The sequence below is a fragment of the Manis pentadactyla genome, chromosome 7 (genome assembly GCF_030020395.1).
Source record: "Manis pentadactyla isolate mManPen7 chromosome 7, mManPen7.hap1, whole genome shotgun sequence".
In the NCBI taxonomy this organism is placed as follows: domain Eukaryota; kingdom Metazoa; phylum Chordata; class Mammalia; order Pholidota; family Manidae; genus Manis; species Manis pentadactyla.
The window spans coordinates 9,124,337-9,137,678 of NC_080025.1; positions in this window are offsets into that span (position 1 = coordinate 9,124,337).

The following is a 13,342-nucleotide window of genomic DNA, read 5'->3' on the forward strand; positions in this document are numbered from 1 at the left end:
GAAGTATTTATTGCCAGTCGTCAGGTTGGCCATCCTGGGCCCCTGCCCCTGGGTAGCCGACAGTTCCAGCTTCCCCTAGAAGATGGTTATTAATGAAAACGTTCCCAATCTTCAGAGTTCCTCCCCGCACATACCTCCTCAAGCAGGACTTGAAGCTCGTCAGCCGTTCTGCCCTCAGTGGGGCTGAAGGGGGTTCCATCTCCTTGTCACAGCTTCCCGTGTGCATGAGACGGAGACCCTGTATTATGCGTTTCTGACATCTCTCACAGTTCCCTCTTACAAGTCAAACAACTTCCAAAACTCCGTTGTAACCTTTGCTCATGTCTGCTTTTGATGTGCTACAGTTTTGCTTTATTGCTATTAAAATTCAGAGAGCAAAGCACGGCATGATGTCCTGTCACAGAGTCTGACCTCCGCAGTGTCTGTACAGCCCGGGGGTTGCTCCCTGCTGACCCGTGTCACCCCCTGCTGGCCCTGGCCCCACATGGGCTTCCTCTCTCAATACTCGTGCGTCACTGGCCGTCACATTCAGCTTCTGAGACCCAGTAATCCCCGGGGTTTTGTCTGCCATGCTGTCTCCCACCTGGATATGCTTAAAACGGCTTGTATTCAGTCCTTAAAAGCTTGTTATCCATGTTATTACTGAAAGACACCTTATTATTCATCAGACGTCTGTCTAACTTAACTAGGTAATGTTGACTTCTATTTCTGTCTTCAGAACCTGGCCGATTTGGAGGCATTTGCAGGTGGGTGAGGAAAGGGCCTCATGCCTCCTACAGCCTGACAGGTGCCCAAGTTGACAGGCCCCCTGGGCTCCAGGGAAGCCACCGGCTGGCCAGTGCCTGTCTCCCCAGCCCCCCACACTTCACAGTGCTTTGGGTCCTTGTTTCCCAAATTGGAGGTTCTGGGGACATTTCTAGAGTGTCAACCACCACCAACAACAAGAGAGTACACACTTCTCAGAAGTGGGCTGTTAGAGAAAGGCCAGCTCCCAGGTCCCCTGCCCCAGCACACCTCAAGAGTTGTCATGTGGTCCTGTCTCTTCCCCACATCCCTGCCGCCCTAAAAACATGACACGGTAGCTGTGGACGTGACGTGAGCCCCTTCCAGGCCTGGCCCCCACCCTGACTTTTCCGTGCACAATCCCCTGGACCTGCCCTGTCCTCTAGAACTTTCTGTGATGCTGAAAACGTTCTGTGTGCTGTCTGGATGGCAACCACAAGCCACAAGCCTCAATAGGGCTGAGGAAATGAATTTTTGATTTTACTTAATTTAAACGAATTTAAATAGCCACATGTATGAGCTGCATCAAAAACTCATTGAAGAAATGGGCCTCATGCTCCCCATTTAGTACATGGCCTGGCAAACAGCAAGGGCTCAGGAATGAATGAATGAATGAATGACTACAGCCCCGTAACAACCCCTTCTCTAATGCTGCACCCCACCCCCCAACCCTGCCCAGGTGCCTCTCCTCTCTTCCTCGGCCCTCCACTTCCTCAGGGCCCTGCACATGCAGTCGCCCATTACTTAGATATTTCCCTCCCACTTTCCTTCTCAAATGCCATTGCAGGATGAATCATGTCCTCCCAAGATTCATATACTGAAGTCCTCAAAATGAGACTTTATTTGGAGATAGGGTCTTGGTAGATGTAACTAGCTAAGCTGAGATGAGGTCACACTGGATGGGTGGCCCCCAACCCAATATGACTGGACACAGACAGACGCACAGGGAGATCAGCGTGTGCAGACGAAGACAGAGACGGGAGTGGTGCTTCCACAAGCCAGGGAAGCCGAGGCTGGCCAGCGGCTCGCCGGACGCCAGGGCAGACGCAGGGGACAGATTCTCCCTCACAGCCTTCGGAAGAGTCCAAACTGGCTGACACGGTGTCCTCGGACTTCCAGCTTCCAGAACTGTGAGACGTTAAATTGCTATTGTGTAAGCCCCCAAGCCTGCAGTACTAGGTACCTGAGCCCTAGGAAACTAATGTGTTCCCGTTTCCTTCTTTGATATGAAGGGATGAGTTAGGACAGGGAACGTGTCCTCCGGGGGCTCTCTTGGTTGACGGGTCTGTCATACTGAGCTGCTGTATTTTCCAGGAGGCTCTGATTCAAAACTTTCTGTCTTAATTTTCCTTATGACTACACATAGTTCTTCCCTCTTGAGCTCCACTATTCCACTGTTGAGATCAGAGAACCCAAGCACAGTATTAATGATCATCATCGAAAATATTGGAAAATTCCTATTCCAGTGTGCCAGGGGGCTCCCAAAGGGGATGGAACAGACATGCCCCTTGATTTCTGGGATGCTGAGTCCAAGGCCAGCAGGTGGATGCTACGATGCTATTTATTTTAATTTGCTGATTCATTCAAGGATGCTTACGGAGCCACAAGTCCACATTAGGTGCTGTGAGGTGTTTTGTCAAAGCATTAAAATTAGCTACGAGAATGGTGTATTTGGGAGCTTGACATATTTTATTTCAGGACCTGCTTGTTTCTCAGGGGGCACTGGGGTAGAGCCGTGTGCATGCACATCACTGTACTCGCCAAGGGCAGGCAAGAGGCAGGAGAGCCTGCCACTCCCTCTGCTCCTCCCCTGCCCGGCTCATCCCCGTGGCAGCGTGGCCCCTGCAGCCAAATTAGGCTGCTGCAGGCGGCCCACCTCTGCCAGGCTGACAGCAGAAGGCAAGCCTGCTTGCCGGCAGCCTGGAAGCCAAATGGTGAAAAATGCATCTATCTGCCTAACAGGATGCCTCCTTCCCAGGCCCCCGTGCTAACAACTGAGTGCTGGCAGAGCGGGGCTCTGCTGCCACACTCGGGTAAGCACAGCCCCCACGATCCGGGTCGCTCCCGGGCTTGTCTTCATCCAAAAGGCAGCTGCTGCAGCAAAGAAAGTAGATACATGCTGCGCGCCAGCTGACAGCCTTTGTAAGACAAAATGGCAAAAGCCGCCACTGCTGTTCGTGCTCTGGAGACCCTCCGCCCAAGCACGCAGCTCTCCAGGCAGCCTCCGGCATTGCCGGCTGACCCTCAGCTTCCCCCGGGCCTCTTGTCCTGGGCCGGAGGCTTGGTGGCCTCCCTGGCCACGCGGTCACTTCTCTCCCGCCCCTTCTCCAGCTGGGCACCTTGTGCTTTTTTGGCAAGAGCTCATCCCAGCTGTGGGATTTTCACGTACCTCTGTGAAGTGAAAAAAAGAGAGAAAGAAAAAAGTAAAGCAAGTCATATTTCAATCCAAAGCCAAAGCTCAACCTCCTCTTGGGGAAAAAGTTCTCCTCCTGGGACTGGTTTTGTTGTGCCAAGTTCAGAAAAGAAGGACATGTAAGAACAAAGCGCCAGGCTGTGGCTGCCTAGGCTGATGGCAGGTGGCCGGCCACCAGCTCCCCCTGATGGCAGGGCACACCTCAGCCAGGCCATCCTCTTTTGGAAAACGCTGCCCCCTTGACTCTATTAGGCAGGACCTGGGATGGGACAGAAAAGGTAGGGCTGTTGTCACCCACCAAGAGGCAGAAATCCCGGGCTTCCCGACACCCCAAGCGGGAGCTAACCTGAGACAGACTGGACCATCTTGTTGGACCCTGACTTTCCCCATCTCTGAACTGGAGATAATTCCACCTTGCACACGTGCGTCTTTAAAGGCTGAATGAATTGAAAATGCCAAAATGCCTTGAAATAAAACAATGCTGCACTAAATAGCATGTCTCATAAAGAGAGGTCATGTCTCTGGCCTTCCAGCTAAAACATCTGGATCATAATTCAAGACAAACCACTAATTTTAGTGGGTGGCCTTGATGTTTCTGTTTCTCTGCCATGAGGCCTGTTGACTTAATTGCCCTTAGAAGTTCCTGCTCTTTGGATGGGCCGATTCCGGTGACCTAGTTTTCTCTCCACCTGCTGAGCGTTTGCCCCTTTCGTCCACCCGCAGGGCCCCCACCCACCCTTCAGGCCTCAACGGACCGCATCTCCCTGTCCCCCTGAGCACACCCTGAGCGCAGTCCCTCTCCTCTGCCTCGTGTCCCTTCCACTGTGCTGCTCACACCCCTGCGTTTGTCCCCTCCTTCTCGGGACTCTGCAGAAGGCCGGGAACTGCGGCTTGGTTTCCCCCAGCAGCCAACACAGTGCTGGCACATAGTAGGTTCTCAGTGACTACCTGATGGCCGAAGAGGTGCCAAGTGCCTACATCAGGAATGACATAAAGAGGTTCATCAGGGGGGGACCAAGCCGCCCCTTTTATTACACCAGTCTTAAAAAAAACTGTCAGCTGAGAAAAGGAGGCAAAACCAAAGAGCACAGGCCTTTTATGCAGGGTCTCAGAATAGCAATTCAGGGAGTAGATTCTGGAGTAACCAGAAATGCGCCCCGTTCATGAGGAGAAGGCAAGGAGATTTTAGGGGAAAGGAGAAGGAGGGGGGTGTTTACATAATTTAGATAAAGAAGAGAAGACAGAAAAGGGGGTTCGTTTGGCGCAAACTGGCTGAGCTGCCTTTGACTGCCCTTGATGGATTATATTGGTGCTTTTAGACCAAACTCTTCTAGGGGTGCATTAGGTAACTATTCTGTCACCCTAAAGTCCATAACAACAGTTTTATGGTCCAAATGCCAGTAGTTCTGTTGGTGTCTTGCCAGTGGGTTTCAGCCCTGGGCAAGTTCACTCTTGATTTGGTGAGACCGAAAAATGGCAATGGAACGTTCTTGGGGTGAAAGGGTTTATACCCAACTTTATTCTCGCAGTGGCAGGTCAATCGCTAGAATCCCATCCACTCAGAGCAGGTCTGCGTGCAGCAAGCCAGGCTCTGCCTCTGGGCCTCTGCGCCCCGCAGCCGTGCCAGCCTCTGTCCCCGGCGCTGCCACCACTGCTCTCCTGCAGCTGTGCAGCCCCGGGCACCGGGCGGAGCTCTTCAGAGAGTCAGTAGTAACCTATTGCCCGCACGTGTGCAGGGAGCGAGCCGGCCCGTCAGGTGCGCATCGTGGCCATGGGAACTTCCATTTTCTCTACATTTGGATTTTATGAGAAACTGCTTGTAAGACAGCGATTCCAGCCCAGTTCAGTTCACAAGTGAGAAAGGAAAACGGAGCTTCAAAATGGAGTCTCTCATGTCCCAAAATTTCATACAATTCTGCCAAACCGAAGCACGCAGAGGCTTTTTAGTGAACACGGGCTGCTTTACGGGGATCCATTTCCAGGTTCTCAGCTGGATGGTCAAGAATGTGCGGAATTACGCAGGTTCCCGGCAGGTTCCTGGTCAGGTGGTCCGAAGATGTTTGTCTTTGATGAGGGACATTACGTCTCTCCTCTTGTCAGTCCTCCAGGTAATTCTGCAAAATTAACACAAGGAATTTGCTGATCTGATTCCTTCCAAGCATAGCAGTGAACAGAGGCCTTCCTCTGACTCATCCTGAATTGCCCTGAAGTATAAACTCCTTCTAGGGCACTAATAAGAGACAAGTACCTGAGGATGACCTGAGGGCAAGAAAAAGAGTTTCTCAAAGACTGTGAAGGTTGCTGTTTGCCCAAGAAAGGAACCAGGCCGGGCCTCCACCTTGCCCCTGCCATCATCCCTCTACACCCCACCGGCTCACCCCTGCCATCCGGCCCACGGCCACCCCTCTCCGTCCGAGGCTGCGCCTGGCCGTGTCAGGATTCAAATCCAGAATGAGATGCTCAGACTCCTCTGCCAAATAGTAAGTCCGACTGGTGTTGTTAGGGGGGCATTGTTTATTTTCCTCTGTTCTTGTCCGCGCCGCAACAAAGAATCGAAGGGCAGAGACACAGTAGTGAAGCAGAGTAAAATTTTATTTAAAGTTATGCACTTAGAGAAAAACTGCAGGCAACCTCAGAGAGGAGAGGCACTCCCTGAAAGGCTGAGAAAGTTTTCTTTAAGACGCAAAGGTGCATACTCGGAGAACGGGGGGGTGTGGGTGTCCTCAGAGAAGAGGCCCTGAAAGGTTGGGGGTTCCCCCTTTTAAGGATTGTTCAGGAATGTGACAAAGGGCTGGTCAGGTGGTCCGAAGACGTTTGTCTTTGATGAGGGACATTACGTCTCTCCTCTTGTCAGTCCTCCAGGTAATTCTGTAAAATTAACACGAGGAATTTGCTGATCTGGTTCCTTCCAAGCATAGCCGCTTCCCTCTGGGAACATATCAGTCAAGACCCCCAAGGTAGCCTGAGTTATTGTCTGTTTTGCTAAAGAATATGTTAAGAATTTTACTTTTTAACTTCCTGGGTTTTAAAATGCAACCTTAGCTTCAAGATGGAACCTCACCTGTTTTTACTATGCTGTTTATAACTGGGCTTGTCTGTTTAATTAATCATGATGCTCGTCCCCTGCCCGGGTGGCAGATTACTTGATTAGAGGCTGGCGGTGGAAAAAACAGCATATAGGTTAAGTTAAAAATAAGCTGGGCCTTTTAGGAGGCTAAAGTAAATCTTACAGTGGCATGATCTAATCGACACAATGAAGACACGGGCTGTGCTCAGATTCTTTTCTCATTCTGGGGAATATGTGGACTTTCCAAGTTACTCCCTTGGAGCATCAACTGATTAACTCATTAACTCTGTGAGTCTTTTCTGGCTCTCCAGCTTTAACTGGTTATAACTACTTGAGTTCCTTTTAGTGGGCTTTACTGGCCTTATTCCCTCTCCACCCCGCCCATATCTACTTTCCTGCCTAACAGTGTTGACAGCAAGGACTGGCTTTTGTCTTTGGCTGGCTGCATGAATTGCATGAGCTAAATCTGCAGCTCCAAAGTTTTAAGAAAATGTGTATTTAAAACGGGTCGTCATTATGCAATATGCAGGAAAATACATCTTCAGAACAGTTTAAACTAACAATTACAAATTTGAGCCATTTCCCTAAAAATGCGTGAGGAGATACACAGAGTTTCAAAACTGTCTTACAGGTTGTTATACAGGCCACAAGGTTGAGGCCACTGCATGATGTCACAGGCAAGGAGCACAAGGGGCTGGAGGGCCCCACGTTCCTGCCATCTGTCTGCCATGACAGGAGCCCGGGAGGGTGAATGAGTGGCTGCAAAAGGAGACAGCAGAGATAGCAGGTAAGACGCACACCCCATTGTCTGCCTCTGACATGTGTTCAATGTGTTTCTTTGAATTTTCTGCTGTGTTTACAGCGCCAGGAGAAGTGAAAGGCTATTTAAGTAGGAAAGGTATACATACAAACAGCGAATCATCATGTCATACACCTGAAACTAATATAATGCTAATGTCAATTATACCTCAGTGTAAAATATATTTCTAAGGGAAGGAAAGGCGTTTGTTCATAAGACTGTGGAAGGAGTTCCAAGACTGTAGAGAATGAACAAAGAAATCAAAGTGGATGGGAAATTAGAACTGAGAAAGCAAAGACAACAGCAGTAAATTAGTTGTTTCTCTAAAAATAATTTTGATGTGAGAAACCTCTGCTTTCTCTTTATAGGAATTCAGGGGGGACCCTCAACTTGGGTAGGAAAACAATTACATCTTTGTTTTCCCTACCCTCTACCTGAAACTCGGCATTTCTTTTGATTATTAATGCAACCACTGAACCACGGTATGATCAGCTCCTGTGGTTCCCAGTGGAAATCACAGATATGTTCATACCCCATTTCCTGTTGCTATAAATGTCTCAAAATATTATTTACCCTTATCACTACTTCAGAATTATGGTGGTTTTTAAACCTATGCTGGATCTTGCTATCAAACCCATTGATTAAAAAAAGCATAGATACTCTATCACAAATGAATTTTTGAAAATATTTTGGATAACTATGTCAATATGATTTGTTTCCATTGTAATCCTGTGTATATTATTTTATGCATTTAAAAACATTACTCTGAAAAGGGATCTACAGACTGCCAAAGGGGACCTTGGAGCCCCAAAAGTTTAAGAATCTCTGTTCTAAACCAATGCTCCAAAAAGACTTTGTGTTTGTGGTGACAGGAGGCTGTAGTGACTAAGGAAAAGGCAAAGAAGGGCCGTGAGCGCAACAGTCCAAGCAGGTTTACTGCCAGACCTGAGAGGGACCTGCCTGTTCTTGCGAGCAGAACAAAGAAGGCGTCTCTTACAGTCTAAGAGGCTTTGTATGGCCAGGGTTTTGGGCGGGCTTCTGAGGGGAGGAGTCAGGGGAAAGGTGGGCAGGTGGCCTGCTGATGTGTCCAACGGAGAGTGCTTGCAGCCTAGGGAAGATGACACCTCGGTCTGTCTGAGAGGGCAGGTGGGCTTATTCAGATCGGCGGTACTCCTGTCCGGCTCTATCACCTCTACCTGAAACTCGCATTTCCTTTCATTATTAATGTGGCCACTGAATTACAGTATGATTAGCAGCTCCCGTGGTTCCCAGGAGAAATCATAGATATGTTCATACCCCATTTCATGTTGCTGTAAATGTCTCAAAATATTATTTACCCTTATGACTACTTCACAGTTATGGTGGTTTTTAAACCTATGCTGGGTCTTGCTATCAAGCTCATTGATTAAAAAAAAGAATGTAGGTGTTCTATCACAAATAAGTTTTAAGAAATATTTTGATAGCTGTCAATATAATTTGTTTCCATTGTAATCCTGTGTAATGCATTTAAAAACATTACTCTGCAAAGGGATCCACAGACTGCCAAAGGGGACCTTGGACCCCTAAAAGTTTAAGAATCTCCCCTCTAAAACAATACTCGAAAAATACCTTGTGTTTATGGTGACAGGAGGCTATAGTGACTCAGAGGAGGAAAAAATTAAGCACCCAAACTAGAGAAACTGGAGGTGACCTTGAGGACAGGCAACACACTCGGGGTGTTAGTGAGCCTGCAGCCCTTCCTGGGTTTAGCAGATGGACTTGCTCAAATCCAGGCTCGAGTCCTGGAAAAGCCACTGGAGAAATGTAATCCCAGATTGCTCACAAACAATCCGAAGCACCACGTGGTGTTCAATCCCAGCCAGGACCCAGGATGGCAGCAGGGAGTGTGAACCCCACCCCACAGTCTCCCTTTGTCTTTTCCTGGGTTCTGTGTCTCAGAGAATCCATGGACACCAACTTCTCTGTTACCTTGTACCAGAAAATAAGCCTTAAGTACAAGTCCCCAGAAGTCAGAAACTCAGAGCAGAGCAGCCCACAGCATCACCCACTAAAACATCGTCATTTTATTCCACCATTTCCCTGTCTGGAGAAAACAAGAGAAACTCATTTTTTCTTGGACAAAGGGGACAAGGGGAAGCCATTTTTTTCTCCAGAAGCCAAAGGCGATGATGGAAAGACAGTGAACTTGGAGGCAGTGCCAGGTTTGAATTTGGGCCCAGGGAGAGTTAAGAACGATTCCCATGTCCCAGTCTCCTCATCTGTAAAATAACACCGGATTGCAGAAAGGGGGAATGCCCACCAGCCCTGTGCTCCTTCCTTCATTCATAATAAAATAGAGCAGTTCTCCCCCAAGAAAGGCAGCAAGAAGGGACTTCTCAGGAGAAAGACTATAAAACTAATAAAATTGTGCATTTATGTGCAGCAAAGTCAATCTTGCTTCTTTCTTTCATCCGACCTGAAATTCCCCATCAGTGCCTCACGGGGTTGTCTTCTGATGTTGTGCACGTCTCCTTGTCTAGAGTCAGTCACAGGTTAGCACCGAAAGGCTGGTGGGCACCACAAAGCAGAAAATCTATTCAGCAACCCTGTCGGGAGCTGGGTTCTTGCCTGGACTTCAGAAAACAGGGGCCGCAGGCCTGCCCAGGGCAGAGGGGAGGCCCAGAGCTGCAAGAGCCCTATTCGGAGGAGGCCTGCAGAGGGGGTAAGAGGCCTTGGGGCAGGCAGCATCCCCTCGGGGGTAAAGCACTACTCCTTTGCCAGCTTTTGATCTCCAATGACAGGTTTTAAATCCATGACGATTTCCGTTTTCTTAATTTCCATTCAAAGGACGAACTCACTGTAAAATATTTGGAAGGCCCTTTGGCCTCTTTTTGTTTGTTTGTTTTTTTCTTTCCATTCAAAGGAAAATAACTTTCACACACCCCAGGGATATGTCTCGCTGGAGCACACGTCCTGTGTTTTGAAAGGGTTTTCCCTGGGAGGCCTCTGAAGGGCGTCCGAGCTCAGCTCTGCTCAGCCTCTCCCTCCCGGTTCTGCGGCGGCCGTGAGCTCGCAAGGACCCCCATCCTATCCTGCGCTCTCCGTAGGGCGAACCTCAACTTTTCTTTGCCGGTTCTCAAATGTCTGCTTGTGTTGTTTTGTTTTTAATACTTCTGCCAGTGATCATGTAGGGTCTCTCTGAACCCTTTATGGGGTGGCCCGTGGTCAGCTCCCCTTTGGTGCTCGTACTCATACTTGATTTGGAAACAAAGCCTTGGAGTCCGGAGCGTCTTCACCGTCTGCGTGCAACCAGCACCAGGCTCATTCATTCAGAGCCGCGAGGGGCTCACTTTCCTCTGGGAACCCTCTCTTAGCTTTTCCTTTGCCCTGCGAGAGACTGGCTGCTAGAAGCAGACATGACCTTTCCAGCTTAGCTGTTTCTTCTTATCCTGATCTCATTGTGTTCTTAGTCCTTGTTTCTCTCTTTAGAAAAAAACAAAACAAAAAACCAGCTTTCTTGAGCTATAGTTCACACACCATACAACTCGCTCATTAACATGTACAGTTCGATGCTTTTAAGTACATAGACAGGGAGTGCCGGCATCACCACCACCAGTTTTTGAAGATGTTCATCACGCCAAAAAGAACTCCATTCCCTCGGACAGTCACACCCCACATCCTCCCCACATACTCCCACCCCCACCTGCTAGGCAACTGCAAACCTATTTCTGTCTCTACAGATTTGCCTCTGTTGGCCATACATATAAATGGAATCCAGTATATGGTCTTTTGTAACGGGCTTCTTTTGCTTAGATAGTGTTTTCAAGGTTTACCCACCTTGTAACATGTATCAGTACTTAATTTCTTTGTATTGCTGAGGAATATATGCATACACCACGTTATCTATCTATCAGTTGATGGACATTGTTGTTTCTGCTTTGGGGCTATAATGCTGCTGTGACCATTCTTGTGTCAGTTTGGGTGTGGACACGTTTTCGTTTTTCTTGGGTACATTCCTAGGAGTGGAATTGCTGGGTTATTTCCTATGTTTTTAAGAATCAAGTTACTCTGGAATCCTGCAGGGTCCTTTTCATTCATTGCCCGTTTAATTCTTTTCAGCCCCTCATTAAAGGAGCATCCAGAGGTATTTATGAGGTTATTAATTAATGGCTGCGACAACCCCTGACATTTCAGTGGTGTGACCACTCAAAGGCTGTTTCTCACTCACGTCATCCCCACTGGGAGTGTTCCTGCTGGCCAGGTAGCTTCCCCGTGTGGCGATTCAGGGTCCCGGGCTCCTTGCATCTCAGGGCTCAAACATCCCCTCAGCGTCAAGCTAAGGGAAAAGGCAAAAGAAAATGGGGAAGACACATCTGCTTCTAAAAGTCCCGGCCCCAGGTTTCCCCGTTGCTGAGAATGAGTCACGTGGCTCCATCCCCAGGCAGCAGGGCCGAGAGAAATGTCTCTGGCTGGACAGCTGCCTCCCAGAAGAAACGCTGTGGCATCATAGGAGAAGCAAAAAATATTGGTGGTGGGCAGGCCAACTGCCGCACAGGGGTTCGGGGAAGGCTTCTGGTTGGCAGGTAGAGGGCACAGGGCCAAGAGGATCCGAGCCAGGGTCCCAGTGAGGTGAGGAAGGGGAGTTCTCTCTCTCTCTCTCTCCTTCCCATCTCCTCTTCTTAGAAAGGACTTATCCCTGTGGTCAGTGAGAGGCTGAAAGATACAACAGGAGCTCTTAAACACAAGCCCCATGGTCTGTTAGCTCTGGGCCCCACTTACAGCAAATATGCCCTCATATTCCTGCTGCCGTACCTGCCCCACCACAAGGACAAGCCAGCCAAGGATGTTTGTACGCCTGGCCTTTACTTACGTGGCCTTCTGCTGCTAACAGTGTAGACCCCTCTCTCTTCTCAGTACGACTCTCTGGGAAGGGGACCCCTTGCCTCTGGCCACAGGATGGACAGTTGATGCCAAGTAGACAAGATGAACCCTTCTCCATGAACTGGGAATCTTAAGCAATGCAACACACCCTGAGGGCGGGTCCCGAGAGGTACAGTCCCCTCCTTTCTGCCCCCTGGCTCCCCCAGGATCCTGGAGTTTCTGGAGCCAGGGACCTTAGCGTTGACCCTGTGATTTGCTCCACATCCTTACAGTAAAGTCCTGCTCATCGGTCAGGGCTGTTTCTGGTCACTTGCAAGAAAGAATCCTAACCAATACTCCATCCAAGGCAGAACCCCAAGGATCATCCTAACATCTCTTTCAACCTTCTGCATTCAAGTCTTGTTGATTGTACATCCTGCATAGCTCTCTGATATGACCTCCACGGCTCTACGTCAGAGTCTTACCATTGTTCGCCGCATCTTCACAAGACCCCTTAACTACTACCTCCCTGTCCCCATGGAAACTTCTCTAAAATGCAAATAAGGGTCTGAAAAATTACCACCACTGATGCAGTGAAATTATGCACTGATATACTCCTGGTTGGGACTATAATTTTTACAACCTTTTTGAAAGGCAATTTAGCCATATGTATTAAGAGCCACTTAAAAACAAAAAAAAATACAGTCTTTGACCCAACACTTTCACTTGCAAGAACCTTTTGCCTAAAGAAACAATCAGGGAGACATAGGTTAATGCATGAGAATGATTCTCTGAATCATTCATTCATTCATTTATTCAACAAATATTGAATGCCTATGTATGCCATGCACTGTTATTGTTATGCTTTTGATGACAAAACACTGGGCAACAAAAAAATTGGCCAGTTAGAGTGAATTGGCTAAATAAATTTACTTATGGTTTTCGGAGAGAATATATGTAGTCATTAACTACCAGGTTTTCAGAAGAATAGTTAATGACATGGGGAAATGCACATTAAGGGAAAAGAGCCCATTTCAGAGACATATATAAAGTCTAACCCCGGTTTTGAAGGGACAAATGCACGCACATGCGCGTGCACCTCCCAAATGTTAATAAGAAATGAGGTTATGAGTGGTTTTTATTTTTGGTCCATGTTTCTATACAGTCCCCACTTTTAACACTAACAGGAAAATTGCTTAAAAAGCAACATGCAAATCTGATCATAAAACCCGCAGGTAAGTGTCTCCCTCCATCTTTAAGGCCAGCTGTGGGCACATCTTCTCTCCTCTTTGAATTCCTGCCTCCCTCTTATAAGAACCCTAGTGACCAGGTCAGGCCCACCCAGATAAACAGGATAGTTCCCCATCTCGAGATCTTTAACTTACTCAACGTCTGCAAAGTCCATTTTGCCTTATAAGCTCACATGCACACAGCCCCCGAG